Genomic DNA, 21887 nt, shown 5'->3' on the forward strand with positions numbered 1-21887 from the left:
TCTGCCTCTCCCCACAGCTTAGTGTCATCCATGAAGTTGCTGAGGGTGCAATTTATCCCATCATCTAGCTCATTGTTGAACAAAACTGGTCCCAGGACCGACCCCTGGGGCACTTCACTTGATACCGGCTGCCAACTAGACATCGAGCCATTGATTGTTACCCTTTGAGCCCAACAATCTAGCCAGTTTACTATCCACCTTATAGTCAATTCATCCAATCCACACTTTTTTAACTTGCTGGGAAGAATACTGTGGGAGGCCGTATCAAAAGCTTTGCTAAAGTCAAGATAGATCATGTCCACTGCTTTCCCCGTATCCACAGAGCCAGTTATCTCATCATAGAAGGCAGTCAGGTTGGCCAGGCATGACTTGCCCTTGGTGAATCCATATTGACTCTTTCTGATCACCTTCCTCTCCTCCAAGTGATTCAAAATGGTTTCCATGAGTACCTGGTCCATGATTTTTTTCCAGGGACTGAGGTGAGGCTGGACGATCTGTATTTTCCCAGGTTCTCCTTCTTCCCTTTTTTAAAGATGGGCACTATGTTTGCCTTTTCCCAATCATCCAGGACCTCCCGCAATTGCCACGAGTTTTCAAAGATAATGGCCAATGGCTCTGCAATCACATCAGCCAATTCCCTCAGCACCCTCAGCTGCATTAGGTCTGGACTCATAGACTTGTGCATGTCTAGCTTTTCTAAATAGTCCTTAACCTGTTCTTTCACCGCTGAGGGCTGCTCACCTCCTTCCCATACTGTGTTTCCCAGTGCAGCAGTCTGGGAGCTGACCTTGTCTGTGAAGACCAAGGCAAAAACAGCATTGACTACTTCAGCTTTTTCCACATCATTTGTGACTAGGTTGCCTCCCCCATTCATTTAAGGTCCCACACTTTCTCTGACCTTTTTCTTGTTGCTATCATACGTGTAGAAACCCTTCTTGTTACCTTTCACATCCCTTGCCAGCTGCAACTCCAGTTGTGTTTTGGCCTTCCTGATTATACCCCTGCATTGCATGCTCAAGCAATATTTTTATACTCCTTCCTTTATTCATCTAACCAAGTCATGGAAAGTCTGAGACACAAGTTTCTCTTCTCTTATTTCTGCTACAACAGAGTAATATCTTGCCAGCCAATCCTAAAAATATACACTAGAAAATGAAGGTTAAGTGACGGTAGCAAATCCTTCCCTATTTGTACTGATTTCCTGGTCTGGAGTAGGGTATATGGAACTCAATCTATTTCTGGAGGCAAGAGGTTTTTAGCAACTGTAAATGCTTCCAAATGCTAGAGATGAAAAGTAGAAGTGACCGATAGGTAAATTACAATTCCTCCTTCACCAATTTACTTCAGTAGCCTTTGAAAGTTGGTCAGGGATTTATTTCACTGAAGCAGATTACTGTCAAGTCTTGCAAAAAGAGAGCCATTTTGGTTCTGCATTGAATACATTGACCTAGAAATATCTTTCACTCCTGATCAATCACTAAAACCCTAATTCCACTGCCACCTCCTTTGATTCCGACTCTGAAGACTCTCTCCTACTTTCTTATTCTAAAGTCTAAACTCTGTCTGCCCCCTTGACCTCATCCCTTCTCACTTCCTGCAGTCCCTAGTTCCCTCTTTAATATTCCCTTTAACTGATCTGTCCTCTGCTTTATTTTGTGCTCCCTGAACCAGGTAAAAATTAAAATATTCCGCAAACTAACATGACCCTCTAACTGCTGCCCTATTTCCTCTCTCACCTTTCCAAAATCCTTAACTGCGTAGTGTATTTATTTATTTATTTTTAAGTTTTGCTGACTTGATTTCCTGTCCACCCACTCTTTGGGTGATCTCTTCCAATCTGTCTAAGGGTTTCCATTGCCTCCACTCCGCTGAAACTGCCCTGACTAAGGTCACCAATTTTACTGGCTTCTAGCTAACTCTAAGGGACACATCTAGTCTCATCCTCCTGTATCTGTCTGCCACTTTTGACACTTAATCCCTGTGTGACACCTTTTCTTGTTTTTTTTTTTTCCCCTCAGGCCATACTGAGTCTTCCTTCATGGCTTTTCCATTCTCAGAGTTTGTTCATTCCTCTATCCTGACCGCTTGCTTCAGCTACCATCTTTACGAGGGTAACTCCTAATTCTTCTCTTTAACATACCCAGCCCTTTCTTGAATCTCTAGCTGCCCCTCTGACATCTCTTCTTGGTATCAGCTGCCATCTCCAAAATTATTTTCATTGACCTCTCCAATATCTATCTTGTCTGTGTCATTTGGCTCTTTTTCTTTACCCTTGTCCGTAAACTACTCTTATCTCACTTTGATTACCGAAACCATCTGTCTGACCTCCCTGCTTCTCACCTCTTCCCATTGCATCATCAGCCATCTGCCTCTCCCACAGCTCTGACCATGACACCCTCCTCTTTGAATTCCTCCATTCACTTGCTGTCTCTTATCACATCAATTTCAGCCCATTCTAGCTTACCTGGAGGTTTCTATGGAATACTTCCTTCATGTGCATCTCTGCTGTCATTTCATTCTCTTTTCTGCTTCCTTGCTATGCTCCTCTTAATCTCTGCATTTTATTCCTCCCTTTGAGGCCTCTTCCCTATTCTCAACTTCACACTCTTTTTACCATGTTGTCCCCTGCTCCTGGGCTCTAGTTTTATTTGCATAACAAGTGCCAACAGTGTGTAGGCACTTGTTTGCCAGTTCTAAATAATACACTTCTTTGTCTTGTTTTTGACTTTCTAAACTCGTACAGCAAAGTCTGTGAGGAGTTTCTAGTGTCATCAGAGATTCTAGTGTCATCAGAGAGAGAGCATGCACACAAACCTAGGTCAGTAACGGTGATCTGAATATGAGAAAATAAGTGGATTTGAACCCTCTTTCATTTTTTTGATGTATAAGGAAGGCCTGAGAGGCTGTTTTTCTGCCCCACCCCCACCCAAAAAGTCACAAATGTCAAATCATATTTTCCCATTTCTTGCTGGAAGTCTTGAATGACTCAGCAGTGCATATGCAGAGTTCTCAGCTATTAATTGAAGGAATGTGGTTGCTAAATCTAGGGTAGAAAAACCTGCTCATTTCTTGGGGTGGGGGGGGAGAAACCTTTCATGGCTTGTTCATAAAGAATCCACAGAAAGGCGCACAAACCCAGTTTTTTTCCATCCTTGCTTGCTGCCATTAAGTCTCTGTTTGTATAATGGAAATAATTCAGGAATTTATGGGGCAGATAAGAAGAAAGAATAATGCAGGAGGTCAGTCTCTGAAGGAACAAGTTCCAGGACTATCATTACATTGTTAATCTGAATCAATATTCTGGCTCATAACAATGACGTTGAAACAATCCATTGCATGGCTCCTTGTTAGCTTCTGATGGATTTATATAGGGTTGTTTTTCAATCCAGGGAAACTGCTATGGAATGATTTGGTATTTGTGTTGTGAAAACTTGAATACACAGAACACATTTATTATTAGTATTTAATTTGTAACCCTTCTGCCAGTTGGAGTCAGCAGCAAGTAGGGTGGATTCAATATCTAGGGGTTCCTTTTCAATATACAACACAGAACCGGCTTGAACCCACACCCAGTAACCTGGCACAATTACACACCACCCATTGGGTCCCTCTAAGAGGCAGTATTTCCTCTCTCGCAAGCACAGAGTCTGAGTTTAGAATAGAAAATGTTAATAAAAATGGGGGAAGTGACCTGGCATTAACTTGGGAAAATGCCTCAAGCAGGATTCATAAGCATAAAACTGTGAGCAAAACACCACCCCAGAGTATATTTTTTGCCTCAGGTTTTTAAGTTGAACAACCAAAAGCTCCTTTAATGTGCCCCTCCCTTCTTCCTCCACCACACAGTTGTTGTCCATGGTCAGTGAAGACCCAGAGGTCAGAAGTGCATCTGTGTGAGTTCACCTCCCCACCTGGGGAGTGGGAGGAATGCACCTTGCTTGCTTCACTGTCCAGGCACTCACTCTGGCATCAGCCGCTCTGCCAGCTGCTCGCCACACCGCATGCTTTGGAATGTCTTAAGGTCCCACCATGTAACACAGCTGTCAGTGATTTCCACTGTTAATGGGTTACTAGTGCAGACTGGGCAGAATCTTGCATCAGACATGCTGCCCAAAGCAAGTCTAATGCTTAGACCTGGTTATCACTGTCTTCAGCTCTATTGATCTGCACCAAAAGTCTCAACTGAGTCTTAATCCACTCTGTTATTACACAGTGGAGAGAGGAAGGGTCAAATGGTGTCTAGGATCCTTAGGCAGAGCCCACACCACCAGATACAAATACTTGTCTCCACTGTTCTTTGGCACTCTTGTCGCCTGTTTAGTGAGTGCAGTTTAGTTGAGGGTGTGTCCCTCAATCAGGGTATGCCAAGCCCAGTTCAGATACTCTTGATTCATACAACAAGGATAACAGCCCTTTATTGTAAGGGTTTTACAAGGTCACAAGCCTTGTCGATGGGGGAAAGTGATCAAGATGGTATATCTTGAATTTAGTAAGCCTTTTGATACTATCTCTCATAAACAAAGTAGGGAAATACAACCTAGCTTGAGCTGCTATAAGGTGTGTTCAGAACTGATTAGAAAATCATTTCCATAGAGTAGTTAGCAGTGGCTCATGATCAAGCTAGAAGTGCATATTGAGTGGGATCCTGCAGGAATCAGTTCTGGGTCCAATTCTGTTCAATAGCTTCATCAATGATTTAGCTAATGGCAGAGAGTACACTTATAAAGTTTGTGGACGATATCAAGCTGAAAGAGGTTGCATGTGCTTTGGAGGACAGGATTAAAATTCAAAATGATCTGGACAAACTAGAGAAATGGTCTGAAGTAAACAGAATAAAATTCAGTAAGGGCAAATGAAAAGTACTCCATTTAGGAAGGAACAATCAGTTGCACACATACAAAATGGGAAATGACTGTCTAGGAAGGAGTATTGCGGAAAGGGATCTGGGAGTCCTAGTGGATCACAAGCTAAATATGAGTCAACAGTGTAAACACTGTTACAGAAAAAGCAAACATCATTCTGGGATATATTAGCTGGAGTGTTGTAAGCAAAACACGAGACGTAATTCTTCTGCTCTACTCCGTCCAGATTAGGCCTCAACTGGAGTATTGTGTTTAGTTCTGGGAGCCACGTTTCAGGAAAGATGTGGACAAATTGGAGAAAATCCAGAGAAGAGCAACAAAATTGATTAAAGGTCTAGAAAACGACCTATGAGAGAAGATTGAAATAATTGTGTTTGTTTAGTCTGCAGAAGAGAAGACTGAAGGGTTTTCTAGTACATCAAAGGTTGTTACCAGGAAGAGGGAGAAAAATTGTTCTCCTTAGCCTCTGACGATAGGACAAGAAGCAATGGGTTTAACTTGCAGGAAGGTTGTAATAACCTTAGTCCCAGATTTGGACCTTAGTGTCCAAAATATGGGGGTTAGCATGAAAACCTCCAAGCTTAGTTACCAGCTTGGACCTGGTACCTGCTGCCACCACCCAAAAAATTAGAGTGTTTTGGGGCACTCTGGTCCCTCTGAAAAACCTTCCCTGGGGACCCCAAGACCCAAATCCCTTGAGTCTCACAACAAAGGGAAATAATCCTTTTTCCCTTCCCCCCTCCAGGTGCTCCTGGAGAGATACACAGACACAAGCTCTGTGAACCCAAACAGAGTGAATCTCCCTCTCTGTTCCCAATCCTGGAAACAAAAAGTACTTTCCTATTCCCCCAGAGGGAATGCAAGGTCAGGCTAGCAATCCAACACACAAATCTCCCCTTGATTTCTTCCTCCCACCAATTCCCTGGTGAGTACAGACTCAATTTCCCTGAAGTAAAGAAAAACTCCAACAGGTCTTAAAAGAAAGCTTTATATAAAAAGAAAGAAAAATAAGTACAAATGTTCTCTCTGTATTAAATGATACAACACAGGGTCAATTGCTTAAAAGAATATTGAATAAACAGCCTTATTCCAAAAGAATACAAATCAAAGCCCTCCAGCACTTATATTCATGCAAATACCAAAGAAAAGAAACCATAGAACTTACTATCTGATCTCTTTGTCCTTACACTTAGAAACAGAAGACTAGAAAGTAGAACTACTTCTCCAAAGCTCAGAGCAAGCAGGCAGCCAGAAAACAAAGACAAAGACACTCAATTCCCTCCACCCAAAGTTGAAAAAATCCGGTTTCCTGATTGGTCCTCTGGTCAGGTGCTTCAGGTGAAAGAGACATTAACCCGTAGCTATCTGTTTATGACAAAGGTCAGTTTAGGTTGGACATTGGAAAAACTTCATAACTGTCAGGGAGGTTAAGCACTAGAATAAATTGCTTAGGGAGGTAGTAGAATCTCCATGGTTGGAGATTTTTAAGAACAGGTAAGACAAACACCTGTCAGGGATGGTCTAGTTAATACTTAGCCCTGCCATGAGTGCAGGGGACTGGACTAGATGACCTCTGGAGGTCCCTTCCATTCCTAGGATTCTGTGATTCTGTGATTAGCTTTGCCCCCAATAACAAGGTGAGTTGTGATCCAAAAATCCAGCGAAAAATGATCATTTGAGCAAAGCATTGCCGTCATGCTGCATGCCTAGGCAGAATGGACTTATCTATGCAAACAAAGTGGTTTCATGAAGTCGTCTTCCTCAGCTCATTGCTAAATACCAGGGGAGAGCTCAAATGCAGACCCTGCTTACAAACTGATTGTATTATCGTAGTGCCTAATTGCCCTAGTCATGGACTGAGACCTCATTGTGCTAGGTGCTGTAAATACACATAACAAGAGTTTACAGTCCAAGCGTAAGGCAAGAGGCAGCACATTGATGCAGACTGATAAGAGTACAAGGTAGTGATCTCAACACACCAGCAGCCTAGGGTCTTAGTTGCTATTTTCTGCAGAATTTTAGATTGTTTAACATTACTAGCCTTTCTGTCTGTGAATAAATACTTCTCAATGTGGAACTGATGTAGGACTGCCTTGTAGGGTCTGCAAACAGCTAGCTGCCTTCATCTCAGTTGGATGTTAAACTTTGAGGCTGAGTGACAAATAAAATGTCAACATTACTAAATTCTCAGAATACCTAGAAACCTTTAGATGATACACTTTATCCAGTTGGTTTTATTTGAAATTTAAATATAATTAAAATTATCCTTGAAGGTCTGTCAAATATTTTATTTTTATTCAAGAACTGACATTGAAAAAAGGGATTTTTTTTCTAATTCAGCAGAATGTATTGGACCAAATGTATTCCTGGTTAACTTTATTGACCTCAGTGGAGTTGTTACAGAAGTTATATATTTGACCTGGTATTTCTAGCTGGCTAACTACAATGTCACCTTCAGGAATGGAATGCTGAAATAGACTGTCGATCATGCATACAATATAACAGCTAAACTGTGCTGCTATGCTTATTAGAATTGATAAACTAAGTGCTGCCTCATAGATCTAATGTGAATATGCATCAACTGCTTGACAATTGCATAATCAAACTTCTTTTTTTTTTTTTTTTTTTTTAAATTCAGACATTAGTGTGTCAGATAAAAGCCTTTTCAAATACACATGTGTAGCTCAAAATGTGATATCCAGTGGACTACTAGGTTTATGACAACTGGCTACATTAGGAAATGTATATTCCTCTAACTTTCCTATTGTAAGATTGTTGCTTTTGTCTGAATATGTTGACTACAGTGTGCATTTAGTAGATCTGTTAGGTAAATCTCTTAATTGAGTAATGGCATAACTTCTAATAAATTACTGTTCCCAGGGGAACCTGTACATTTTAAATGGGTATATCTTTCAAAAATATTAATCACTATTTTTGGAATATGCCTATATATTAAACTGAACATTTAAAAATACTTCTTATAAAAGTCTTTCACAGCATTAATGAAGTACACCAGTAAACTGGTAATCTGATTTTCTTTAGAAATAACATGTAATTATTTTTGTTTAATTAAATGTCTCTAATGTTACCAAAAGGAATAATAATACTCTAGTCCCTTTAACCAGTTTTAATCAGTGGAGATTATCTTTTATTTAAATCAAAGGCATCTTGTAGCTCTTCTGAGGGTATTGGATCAAAATTTCATTATGCAGTATATCAACATGAGAAAAGGTACTTAAATCTTGTAAGGCACCATCTATCTGATGAGTATTAAAAGGCTTAGTTCAGTCACATGAAAGCATACACTGCAAATGCTACTCCCTGGTTGTCTTACCGCCAAATGGTAATTAGACCTTTCCTCTTGCACAGGAGTACAAGCTGATTTGCTTTGTTTGTTTGTGGCTTAAAATTTTTCACTAGTTCACATAATAGTTAGGATTAGGAATTTATTAAGGGATAAAGACTGCTTTGCATCTCAATATTGCTTTCAGTCAACAAAGGCACAACCATTTCTGAACATATTATATCTACAAGCATGGCTTTTCTTGTTCCAAATCTGATTTCCCTCCTCCATACTACAGATTCTTGTTTCCAAAATGACATGTTCTGTTATGTCCTGATGGGCTGCAGAGTCTCAAGATAAAATAACTTGTAATGTGATACGCTATTGTAACGAGGTTATTTTTAAATTCTTTTTTTTATTAAGGCCAGCAAGTCAGGCTAGTTCAGGTTTTGCTGTAAACATGGTCTAGAAGGTGATCTGATTCTTTACATATACCATTTTAAGAAATCCCCCATTTCTCAGTAAAATTTATTTCCAAAATCTAGAACATTTTGACACATAAATTACTAAAGACTATTAGTTTTTCAGTAAGATATGCTTTAATCACAAGATGGAAAGAGATGCAATGTGGTAGAATCAAGTTTAGTTAGTAACACAAAGAGGAAATCATGACACTAAATGTTAATTAATGCAAAGGTGAAGTTGAAAGTCTAAACAAAATTAGAAATGGGAAACAGTTAAAATACGAGTGGGTTTTCGATTGTTTTTTTCTGAGGGGTGCGGGGGGTGAAAAGTGACTTAATAGAAATGAGATTTTAGGGTTGCATGTTTGATGATGCATTACACATACAGAAGCGTAATTTTAAATGCAGAATGTTGCTTGGGTTACTTGAGTTTTCATAATAGATATTCTCCAATATTTATTTTTGAAGGCAAAGTTACCATTATATTGTAGAATAAAAATTGGTTTTATTTAGCATTTTTAAGCTTCCATAGTAATGAAATAGATACTAATAGTATGATTGTTTAGGCAAAACACAGCAGCTGTTGTGTGTTCAACAATAGCTCATGCAAACCATTGGACACTAAGATTTGCTTTTTGGAATACAGATAACTAGCAAACTGATTTTATTCCTCCTTTTTCTTAAATGACTTGGAATCTTTAATTTGCAGAATGAAGGAATTTTAATTTTCAGTGCAGAACACCACAATATTAATACATTAAGGCCAGAAGAGACTATTAGGATCATCTAGTCTGACCATCTGCATAAGACAAGCCCATGTAATTTCATCCAGTAATTTCTGCAGCTTCTGATTGAGTTACACATATTGTATCTGTTGTAATTCATGGAGGCGGTTTGTGGTGAGAATGTGCAAAATAAAATGTCAGCAACATTTAGAGTGGTGTTTACAAAAGCTGAAGTACAATTAAACCAAACCACATTTCAAACCTGCTTATCAAAAGGATGCTCATTTACTGTTTCTAAGTATGTGAAGCAATAATAGGGAGTCATGGACGTCCTGCGTATCCATAACATCAGTATTCTAAATGAGAGACTTGCCAAGAGATCTGAGCAAATTAAAGTTGTTGTAGGGAATGATCCAGGAGGTATTTGCGCTCAGAAAATCTTATTACATGCCATTTGGTGCCATCCTACTGGATTCAAAATGTTCTTTACAAGGCAGAGAGAGTCAGCAAAGGCTTAGCAGAATCTAGAGACAGACTAACTACATTAGAGTTGGGGAAACACAAATACTGCAGAGCAGGGGTTCTCAAATCTTTTTATAGTTTGCACATCTTAACATATAGATGGGGCAGAGTGGGAGGGAGTGGCAATGAGACATTCAGTCTCAACATCATGTGTCAACTACAGCAATTGCTTACACAAAAATTATTATTAGGAAAGAAACTGGGGTTTAGCAGCTGGGGTTAGGAGAGTCAGCACTGTTTGACTAGCCAGTTCTCCCAGTCCCCAGATTATTAGAAAGGGCTTCATAGACTACCAGAGGTCCAGCATCCGCAGCTTGAGAACAACTAATGTCGCATGCTCTAAGAAACGTATCAAAAGAATCTACACAGATTCAGACGCTCTTGTTGACGGTGACTATTACGTTTCTAGCCTTGGAGGGCCTGCGATTAACTGAAATACAACATTGTCTTTACCAAACAGAGCTCTTATCTTTGTATATTATAGCAGATATTTTTGTTTTGAAGAAGAAAATGGAGGGAGGGCTTTGATCTCAAGCTGGCTAAATGTACAGTAGTTTGTGGTGAAGCGCAGCAATGGCTTCTTATAATGAAGTGCTACAGGAAATTGCTGACTTTTTATCCCAATTTGTATTATATCTGTTTTGCAAAGAGTTACGGCTGTTTGAGCTGCTTTCATACAGTTTATCTATATGAACTTCATTGAGTTCAGCAAATCATTCTCTTGGTATCTTTCTCATAGCCTTGGCTAACAGAGCCTGAGAACAAATGCAAGCAGTGCAAGAGAACTAATCTTTGAGAACCATAACAGAAACTTGTTTTCATATGGCTGAATGGGTCAGGGATTTATTACTTTTATTTCTCCTCTAAGTGAAAACAAAAAGTTAGGCCCCAATTCTGCAAGGAGCTCTGAATGGGCAAATCATTGCATCTGTATGGTGCCCCATTGTCTCCAGTCACATTTTCTGCCTGCGTGGGGCAGAACTGGGGTCTTAAAGATTATTCTGCCTAGAATGAACTCTTGTCAGGGCCAGCGCTTCCATTTAGGCGACCTAGGCCGTCGCCTAGTGCACCAGGATTTGAGAGGGTGGCAGATTGCTCCGGTGGACCTCCCGCAGGCGTGCCTGCGGAGGGTCCGCTGGTCCCGCGGCTCCACTGGAGCATCCACAGGCATGCGTGTGGCAGGTCCACCTGAGCCACGGGACCGGTGAGCCGGCCCTGCACCTAGGGCGCCAAAAACCCTGGCGCCACTCCTGAATCTTATCTATGCTCAACAACTACAGTTTGGGGAGACTTGATTACCAGGGCCACCCTGCCAACTCCTGATGTGTTTAAAACATGGTTTATTCTTGCAGCATAGATGGAACTGGACTGTGTTTAAAGAATGTTGAACAGCTCTACTAAAATCTCACGCTTAGAGTCAGCATTCGTTTGGGTTTTCCTGGACATTGCCTCTTTTTTGGGACTCCATCCTCTGTCCTGGCGGGATTTTTCAAATGTCCAGATTTTTTCAGAGCAAACTCCGCAGCTCAGAAAGAGCCCTGATTAGTCCACTTCCTGACTGGGTTCCTCCTCCTCCCTACCCCCAGAACAGCTGCTGGATCCTGTCTACCCAAGCCCTGGGGTCCCGCAGGGAGGCGCTGACTGCCAGCTGTTGCTGCACCTGGGCTTGCGCCAGCTGCCCTACCATCGTGACAGAGTGACACTGCCCCCCATCCAGTGAGTACCCCTGCCACAGGTAACCCCTCCAGCTCCCTCAACTGTACTCCCCCTTCATCTCCCACTTCCAACCCCCATAGTGGCCTCTTTTTGGGGAACTTGAAATATGGTAACCCTAGACATTGTTAAAACATGGTATCATCTCACCTACACTTCAATACCAAATCATATTTGAACTGTGTAGGAGACTACCCTGTTGTTACTCAATCCCTAAGCACAGTAGATTTTGAATTGTAGACTAGACCTTAATTCAGCTTCTGCTTTAACTCACTAGGACAGCATGTGCACAGAGTACCACAGAAACCAGGGAACATTGCTGCAGAATTTAAGTCAAACTTGCTCTGGTGTATAGAAGTCCTTTACTGTGTCTTAATGAATAACTAATGGCTGACAATTCCACCCAAGATTTCAGTGTTACTAATTAAATTAAGCTTTAAAACCAGATAGGTATTATACTCATTTTAGAGATGGCTAAATTAAAATATTCATAAGGTAAATGACTTGCCTAAGGTCATAGAGTGAGTCCATGGCAGAGCTGGAATATAAGGAATCTTGACTTCCAGTTCTTTGCTCTCTCTTCCAGACAACATTGTCGAGGAAGGTAATATCCAGTTATGTTTGTATCGATAAATTATGCATAATATATTTTTAGGCACTACAGTGATACAAATCATTTAATGTCCAAAGAATCCCTTTATAAGGAACCTGGAATCTTCTTTTTCTCAGTTTTCACATAGTTGGCGCTTTACAAATAATAAATTTGCTGGTCCAAAAAAAGCTATCCTCTGCCTTGTCTATCTTTCCTCAGGGAATAATAAAGTTACAAACTCCTCCCCACTACCATCTTAATGACTTTCTTTCTGTCTTTCTTTCTCATTCCAACAGCACTGCGGGTGATAGAGAATTAATTACCTCCTCCTGCTCTCACTCCAAAAAAGTTACAGAATTAGTAGGATCAGAAACAGTCTTCAGCATGATACTTAAATACCTTTTAAGATACAGAAGGCAAGTGGAGCTTTCTGCCAGGTTGTCAATAGTTAGTAAATGTCTGCTAGCTTATTGCTTCTGGCTATTCTGCATAACCAGTAAATGCACAGATGTCAATAACAACTAGTAAATTTATAGAGCTAACTTATTTCTCTTCCAGGTATTTTTACAGATTTATTGATACATAGGAGAATGGCCTTGTGACTAAAGTAGAGGACAAGGAATTGGAAGAACTAAGTTCTGTTCCCTGTTCTACCTTGCACTTCCTGTGTAACCCTTGGGTAAGTCACAATCTGCCAAATGGGAATAAAATGATGTGATAAGGCTTAATTAATGTTTGTATAATGGTTCAAGATCCTCCAATCTTGCACTTCCATAGTACCTTTCCTATGTCTCTGATCTTTGTGTGCATTATATAGGTCTGCTAACAAAGATTGAAAGAAATGCAGTATGACAGAGTATTATGTAAGCAAAGTGTTTCTCTAGCACAGGGGTAGGCAACCTATGGCACAGGTGCCGAAAGCGGTACACGAGCTGATTTTCAGTGGCACTCACACTGCCCGGGTTCTGGCCACCGGACCGGGGGGCTCTGCAGTTTAATTTAATTTTAAATGAAGCTTCTTAAGCATTTTAAAAACCTTATTTACTTTACACACAACAATAGTTTAGTTATATATTATAGACTTATAGAAAGAGACCTTCTAAAAAAGTTAAAATGTATTACCGGCATGCGGAACCTTAAATTAGAGTGAATAAATGAAGACTCGGCACAGCACTTCTGAAAGATTGCCGATTCCTGCTCTAGCAGATTACTGTCCCAATCACAAGAGTGTTCATCACAGAGTACATATAGATATCAGGTTGGTAATCCGATACAAGACTATTTCTTCCTCCAATCCATATAATACCCATTCTATGATGATGCACTAACACATCATTGGAAATTCTGTACATGCAGTGAACTGGGTACTAGCAGTATGGCAAAAAGTTATTTGCTTAACAATAACTCTTATATAGTTATGGGTTATTATCATAGGTGCTGACTCCGTGGGTGTTCTGGGGCTGGAGAACCCCTGGAAAAATAATAGTGGGTGCTCAGCACCAACCAGCCACCCACCGATCAGCTGTTTGGCAAGCCCAGCTGATCAGTTTGATGTTATGGTCAAAAGAGCTAATGCAGTCCTGGGAAACATAAACTGGGGAATCTCAAGTAGGGATAGAGAAGTTATTTTGCCTCTGTATTTGACACTGGTGCAACTGCTGCTGGAATACTGTGTCCAGTTCTGGTGCCCACAATTTGAGAAGGATGTTGATAAATTGGAAAGGGTTGAGAGAAAAACCCAGAGAATGATAAAAGATTAGAAAACATGTTCTATAGTGATAGACTCAAGGATCTCAACCTACTTAGCTTAGCAAAGAGAATGTTAGAGGGTGACTTCATTACAACCTGTAAGTGTGTATGTGGGGAACCAATATTTGATAATGGGCTCCTCAGTCTAGCAGAGAGAGGTCTAATACAATTCAATGGCTTGAAGCTGAAGCTAGACAAATTCAGACTCGAAATAAATTTTTAACAGTGAGAGTTATTAATCATTGGAATAATTTACCTAGGGTCATTGTGGACTCTTCATCACTGACCATTTTTAAATCAAGAGTTGATGTTTTTCTTGGGGATCTGCTCTAGGAATGATTTTGGGGGTTCTATGGCATGTGTTATACAGGGGGTCAGACTAGATAATCCCAATGGTCTCTTCTGGCCTTGGAATCTATGAATCATGATACAATATTCCAAACAGCAGGTTATCCTGTTTTTGTTTTTATTGTGGCTGTACCATCTATGTCTGGAGTAGAAATGTTCTTTATATCTAACAAACTCATGCATCCAAACCATTCTCTTCCTCCATCAGGATTGAATCTCTAACACTGCAGCAGCAAAATCCCTAAGGCAGTGATCCCCAAACTTTTTATGTTGTCCCCCCCCAACCCATAATGGAATCTGTGTGCACTCGCGTGGAATCCAGCATCTGGAGCCAGGGGGCCATGAGTGGAGCTGCACTATGGTCAGAGCCAGGGGCTGAGGCTGGGACCAGAGCTTGGAGTAGAATGGGGCTATGTGGCACTCCTCCCTTGCCCCCTGTGGGAGTTGGCCTGGACCCCACTGCCTCCCCACTCCGAACATTCCTCTACACCCACTATAGGGACATACCTTACAGTCTGATGACCATTGCCATAAGGTATACACCATGTGTATGAAATGAAGTCCAGGAGGGGCTGACCTTTTGGTGGGGCTCTGTAGTGTTTGCATTGCTAAAAATTTTCAAAGCATTTTGGTAAAGTATTAAGTGTGCGTAGCATCTACTCAGAATTGTCTGTTAGCATTGTGATCGATAATGGCACAAATATCTACACATCTCCAGGGAACCTGCTATGTCCCTAAACCTTCAATATACAGGGTAACTACTATCTTCCTTCCAGATACCAATTAACCAATACCAATTAGGCGTTTAAAGCCACTACTAGAATAATGGAAAGTTCCACTTTCTCCCCAGGTGACTTACTAATTAATAAATCCCTGGGATACTCTGCCTCAGGTGTCAAATCTTCTGGTGTCAATTTTCAAATAGACATAAGAAGACCATGTACTTTAGGCCTGGTCTACACTACGCGTTTATACCGATTTTAGCAGCGTTAAACCGATTTAATGCTGCACTCGTCCATGCAACGAGGCCCTTTATATCGATATAAAAGGCTCTTTAAACCGGTTTCTGTACTTCTCCCCGCCGAGAGGAGTAGCGCTGAAATCGGTATAACTGTATCGGATTAGGGTTAGCGTGGCCGCAAATCGACGGTACTGGCCTCCAGGCGGTATCCCACAGTGCTCCACTGTGACCGCTCTGGAAAGCTATCTGAACTGAGATGCACTGGCCAAGTAGACAGGAAAAGCCCCGCGAACTTTTGAATTTCATTTCCTGTTTGGCCAGCGTGGAGAGCTCACCATCGCAGGTGACCACACAGAGCTCATCAGCACAGGTAACAATGCAGTCTCCTGAGAATCGAAAAAGAGCTCCAGCATGGACTGCACGGGAGGTACTGGATCTGATCGCTATATGGGGAGAGGATTCTGTGCTAACAGAACTCCGTTCCAAAAGACGAAAAGAAAAAACATTTGAAAAAATTTCCAAGGCTATGATGGAGAAAAGCCACACCAGGGACTCAGTGCAGTGCAGAGTGAAACTTAAGGAGCTCAGCCAAGCCTACCAGAAAACCAAAGAAGCAAACGGAAGGTCCGGGGAAGGGCCGAAAACATGCTGCTTCTATGCTGAGCTGCATGCAATTCTAGGGGTGGTCCGCCACCACTACCCCACCCCGTCCTTGAATTCCGAGGTGGGGCTGGTAATCTCAGCCATGCCTGAGGATTCTGCGGACAGGGAAAATGAGGAGGAGGAAGAGGAGGACGAGCTTGCAGAGAACACACAGGATTCCGTTCTCCCCAACAGCCAGGAGCTTTTTCTCACCCAGACGGAATTATCCTCCCAGCCCTCCCAAGCCAGTAGCCCAGACAGTGAAGCCATGGAAGCGACCTCTGGTGAGTGTACCTTTGTAAATATACAACATAGTTTCAAAGCAAGCTTTTTTTAATGATCGATTTGCCCTGAGGACTTGGGATGCATTCGCGGCCAGTACAGTTATTGGAAAAGTTTAACATGTCTGGGGATGGAGCGGAAATCCTCCAGGGACATCTCCATGAAGCTCTCCTGGAGGTACTCCAAAAGCCTTTGCAGAAGGTTTCTGGGCAGTGCAGCCTTATTCTGTCCACCATGGTAGGACACTTGACCACGCCATGCATGTAGCAAGTAATCTGGTATCATTGCATGACAAAGCCTAGCTGCGTATGGTCCCGGTGTTTGTTGGCATTCAAGCAACATCCGTTCTTTATCTCGCTGTGTTATCCTCAGGAGAGTGATATCGTTCACGGTAACCTGATTGAAATTCAGGAATTTAATTAAGGGGACAGAGATGGCCATTCCTACTGGGCTCTTCGCCTGTTGCTCAAAAGAAATCCTTCCTTGCAGGTAGCCAAGCGGGGGGAGGGGAGGAGGGGTAATGGCTCTGAGCTTTTTCGCGTTTGGCTAGCAGGGATCTTCCCTGCTACCAGCCACGCAGTGGGAGGGGAAGGAGGGGGGTGATTAGCAGTGATCTTCCATGATACCAGCCACGTGGTGGGGGGAGGGGTAAAGCGATCATCCCAGAGAACTGGATGGAGGGGGATTTTGGTTTCTGCTGCTGCACGTTAACAGGAAAGACGCAGCACTCAACGGGCTTTGCTTGGTATTTGGGAAAAGAGGGCTCTGGATATATGAAGGCTACAGAAGCTGAAAGACAATGGCTTACCATGGCCGCATGCCGGTTGAATTCTGCTGCCCCGACCTGTGTCTGTGAGATCTCTAACACCAGAGCCGGAGGCACTCAATATTAAGATGCAAAATGCGATCTTGTAGTGGAATCACATGTGCTATGTAAGGTGAATAGTGTTGTTCACTGTGAAAGAATATAACCATTGTTCTGTAAAATGTATCTTTTTAAATGCTTCTCTCCCTTTTTTACTTCCCTCATGCAGCTGCAAATTTTTCAAGCCTCCCTACTCCATCCTGAAGGCTATCTCAGATAAGGCGGAGGAAAAAAAAGACGCAAGATGAAATGTTCTCAGAAATCATGAAAGTAACCCGCAGTGAAAGAGCTCATCTGAATGAGTGGAAGGACGTGGTATCAAATTACAGGAAAGATGCCAGTGAAAGTGAGGCCAGGAGGGACGAACGTGATGAGGTGGCTGCAGGAAGATCAGAGGAGGCGTGATGCAACGCTGGGGCTGCTGCATGATCAAACTGACATCCTCCGATGTCTGGTGGAGCTTCACGAACAGCAGCAGGGTCACAGAGTGCCGCTGCAGCCCCTCTGTAACCATGCTCACCCCTCACCATGTTCCATATCTTCCTCACCCAGACGTGTAAGAACGCGTGGGGGAAGGCTTTGTGCACCTGCCCACTCCACCCCCGTAGACAGCTCAACCAAAAGGCTGTCATTCCATAGAAATGTTTTTAGTGGCCTTTTCCTTTCCTCCTATCCTCCTCCCAAACCCCACCCGGGATACCTTGTCAGTTCTCTCCCTCTTTTTATAATGACTTTTTAATAAAGAATACATGATTTTTAAACGATAGTGACTTTATTTCCTTAAGCAAGCTGTAATCGAAGGGGGAAGGTGGGTTGCTTACAGGGAATGAGTCAGTCGGGGGGGGGGGGTTCATCAAGGAGAAACAAACACAGCAGTCACACTGTACCCTGGCCTGTGATGAAACTCGTTTTCAAAGCTTCTCTAATGCGTACCGATTTGTGGTTTGCTCTTCTAATCGCCCTGGTGTCTGGCTGCGCGTAATCAGCGGCCAGGTGATTTGCCTCAGCCTCCCACCCCGCCATAAAGGTCTCCCCCTTACTCTCACAGAGATTGTGGAGCACACAGCAAGCAGCAATAACAAAGGGGACATTGGTTTGGCTGAGGTCTGAGCGAGTCAGTAATGTGCACCAGCGCGCCTTTAAATGGCCAAATGCACATTCTACCGCATTCTGCACTTGCTTAGCCTGTAGTTGAACAGCTCCTGACTACTGTCCAGGCTGCCTGTGTCCAGGCTGCCTGTGTATGGCTTCATGAGCCATGGCATCAAGGGGTAGGCTGGGTCACCCAGGGTAACTACAGGCATTTCAACATCCTCAGCTGTTATTTTCTGATCTGGGAAGTAATTCCCTTGCTGCAGACGTTTAAACAGAGTAGTGTTCCTGAAGACACGAGCGTCATGAACTCTTCCTGGCGATCCCACGTGGATGTTGGTGAAATGTCCCTTGTGATCCACCAGTGCTTGCAGCACCATGGAAAAGTACCCCTTCCGGTTTATGTACTGGGTGCCCTGGTGCTCCGGTGCCAAGATAGGAATATGGGTTCCATCTATCGCCCCCCCCCACAGTGAGGGAATCCCTTTGCAGCAAAGCCATCCACTATGGCCTGCACGTTTCCCAGAGTCACAAGCTTTTGTAGCAGCAGCTTAATGATTACTTTGGCTACTTGCATCACAGCAGCCCCCACAGTAGATTTTCCCACTCCAAATTGATTCCCAACTGACCGGTAGCTTTCTGGCTTTGCAAGCTTCCAGAGGGCTATTGTCACTCGCTTCTCAACTGTGAGGGCTGCTCTCATCTTGGTATTATGGCGTTTCAGGGCAGAGGAAAGCAAGTCACATAGTTCCACGAAAGTGCCCTTACGCTTGCGAAAGTTTCGCAGCACTGTGAATCGTCCCAAACCTGCAAAACTATGCGGTCCCACCAGTCTGTGCTTGTTTCCCGGACCCAAAATCAGCGTTCAATGGCTAGAACCTGTCCCATTACCAGCAGGATCTCCAAAGTGCAGGGGCCCGCGGTGTGAGAGAATTCTGTGTCCATGTCCTCATCACTCTTGTCGCCTCAATGCCATAGCCGCTGCCTCCTCGCTTGGATTTGCAGGTCCTGGTTCAGCATAGACTGCATGAGAATGCGCGAGGTGTTTACAAACGTCCACGATTGCGGTCTTGATCTGAGCAGGGTCCATGCTTGCTATGCTACGGCATTTGCACAGTTCAGCCAAGAAAAAAGGTGTGAAATGGTTGTCTGCTGCTTTCACAGAGGGAGGGGTGAGGCTGTACCCAGAACCACCTGCGACAATGTTTTTTGCCCTGTCAGGCACCGGGATCTCAACCCAGAATTCCAAGGGGCGGGGGAGACTGCAGGAACTATGGGATAGCTACCCACAGTGCAACGCTCCAGAAATCGATGCTAGCCTCGGTACATGGACACACACTGCCGAATTATTGTGCTTAGTGTGGCCGTGTGCAGTCGACTTTATACAATCTGTTTTACAAAACCAGTTTATGTAAAATCGGAATAATCCCGTACTGTAGACGTACCCTTAGCTAGGCGGTAGGGGATCCTGTGGGTAGAGGTCCCTGCCATAGGGTTAGGGTTCTTATTGGTAGGGTACCTGGAGCTAGGGTCAAGTTTCCTAGGGGTAGGGCAGACAGCATTTGTTTTAACTCTCTTTTTTTTTCTTCTCCTAGCTGGAAGCACATTTGTGATTGACATTATAGATGTGCATGAAGTAATGAAAAATATTGCCCAGCAGGTGCATTAAAAAGTTTCTTTTCCATCCCTCTCTTGGAGTAGGAGAGAAAAAGGGAGGCCTTTCTTAAGGTAAGCCCAGATAGTGGTATGTTCCCGATGTTCTTATAAGGAATGACAGGGATAATTCAATACAGAACTGTTGTGGAGGTCCACAATACTGGATGAATGGAAGTCACAGCAGCAGTGGAGATGTATAGCATCATGAGTCCCTGTATACTCATGTTCTCCTTTGGTCCCCTAGAGATCTAAAGAATTGCCAAAGTAGGCTCTGACAGGGTAAACTGCTCAAAATAGAGCAATGCATGCTAGACCCTTTTCTCTGCTGGATGGGGGAGAAGGAAAAGTTGAGGGCAAACTGTGTACGGGGCCTGGATTTCAGGAAAGTGCCAGTCCAGCCTATACACCTTTTGGGAATGTTTGGCCATCCTTAAAATACAATAATTGCTATTGAAGTCCTAAATACTTCCTTATTACCAGGGCTACTGATGAAAAGTCCTTCATTAGTTATCCCAGGGATTCACGTGTGCCAGTAGTGACTTTCTTCTTCTGCTCCATCCCCAGCACATGTGAATTTATGCAGTAACATGTAGTCAGACCTGCTTGTTGCCTAACTCTTTCCTTGTTGCTTTTAGGTCTAGAAGTGTCATCTTGGGCTTGGCTCAGAGAAACGTCTTCTATTGTAAAATAGTTACAGATGCTGGCATTCAATGTGTGGAATATACCTGATGACTTTTGTTTGGGAGATACTGATTTCTACAGAAAGAAAAACTTCCCTAGGGAACCAAAACCATCTGCTTGTGTCAAGTTACTTTCCAGGGAAGAAGTGCCCCTCAAATTGAATAGTTTATGTCATAGCATCACGAGACAGGCATGATATCTTAACCCTTCTTCCTTCTGGGTGGGAGAGGGTTAAGTGGAACTGCTTCCCTTCACTCTAATCTGGTGTCAGGAATAAGGCCCTGCGGCTGTACCTGCTCAGACTCCTGACGGCCTAAGGAGTCAGCTAGGCTGTCTGGTAGCTTCCTCAGTGAACCAGGCAGGTTAGTCTATCAGGCCAGATCTTAAGCCAGGCAGTAGCTTTCTGGCTGGCTCAGTGCACAGGCCTGTGAATTCTCTGCCTCACTCCAAGCCCTGCTTTGGTCCTGCTCCAGCCTAGACCCTGCCCTGCACCTTGCCTTGTTCCAGTCCTGTCCCAGCCTCGCTCCTGCCTCTGAACCAACCCTGCTCCTGGCTTCTCTGACTCCGAGTCTGTCCTTTGGCTCCAATTCCTTGCTCCGACTCTATTTTGATCCTGAGCTCTGGCATTTGAACTCTGACTGCTGTTCTTATCTCTTGCCTTGACCTGTGATAGTAATAATTTTGCCATCTCTACAGGCGTGCTAGATGCCCTGCAAAACACACAATTCGCCCACGACCTTGCTTTGTAAAGCTTACAATCTAGAGTTCATACAGGCATAATGAGCAATGGTGAGCACAGCTCCAAAGAGGAACAGGGAGGGGAGAGGTGGGCCAGAGTTAAATTAATAAGATCATACAATGACTGAATTAGTTCATGTATGCTGCTTGGTAGGGTTTGATCTAAACATCATGTAATTCAGTGGTTCTCAACCCTAGGTCTGGGGCTCCCTGGGGGCTGTGAGCAGGTTTCAGGAGGTTCTTCAAGCAAAGCCAGCGTGACTTGCTGGGGCCCAGGGCAGAAAACCAAAAGCCCAACATGGGGGCTGAAGCCTGGGGCCCCGAGCCCTGCCACCTGGGGCTGAATCAGCTTAGCATCACTGGACCTCCTATAGCATGGGGCTGGGAGCAATTGCCCTGTTTGCTACACCCTAATCCCGTCCCTGGCTTTTATATGCAGAAAAACAATTGTGGCACAGGTGGGCTGTGGAGTTTTTATAGAATGTTGGGGCAGGCGTTAAGAAAGAAAAAGGTTGAGACCCCTGATGTAATTCACACCTTTGTAGGTTTCATGGGAGACATTAACTTTGTGGAGGGATTTGATTAGGAGAGAGTGGTTGGGTAGGTTTTGGAAGGGCCTTCCATATGTAAGGGTCAGCATGGAAGAAAGTAGAGTTGCCTGTGGGAGGAGGAAACAAAAATAAATCCAGGCACAGGGAACTGGTATTCATTT

The 21887-nt window shown here is 43.3% G+C and overlaps 1 protein-coding gene across 8 annotated transcripts in view; it reads left to right on the forward strand.

Moving 5' to 3' along the window:
• The window catches only part of STN1 (STN1 subunit of CST complex), a 73993-nt gene that overhangs the window by 4729 nt on the left and 47377 nt on the right, over positions 1 to 21887 (forward strand). For 4 of the 8 annotated variants that reach the window (XM_050958181.1, XM_050958189.1, XM_050958187.1 and 1 more), the window contains exons 2-4: positions 11443 to 11572; positions 12720 to 12840; positions 19696 to 19828. The gene's annotated coding sequence lies outside the window, so the exon portion shown is untranslated. Of the gene's footprint in view, positions 1 to 2020; positions 2112 to 11442; positions 11592 to 12719; positions 12841 to 19695; positions 19829 to 21887 lie in introns of those variants that run through there. The other 4 variants (XM_050958185.1, XM_050958183.1, XM_050958186.1 and 1 more) reach the window with 4 other exon arrangements.

Source organism: Gopherus flavomarginatus, chromosome 6 (assembly GCF_025201925.1).
Source record: "Gopherus flavomarginatus isolate rGopFla2 chromosome 6, rGopFla2.mat.asm, whole genome shotgun sequence".
Taxonomy (NCBI): Eukaryota; Metazoa; Chordata; order Testudines; family Testudinidae; genus Gopherus; species Gopherus flavomarginatus.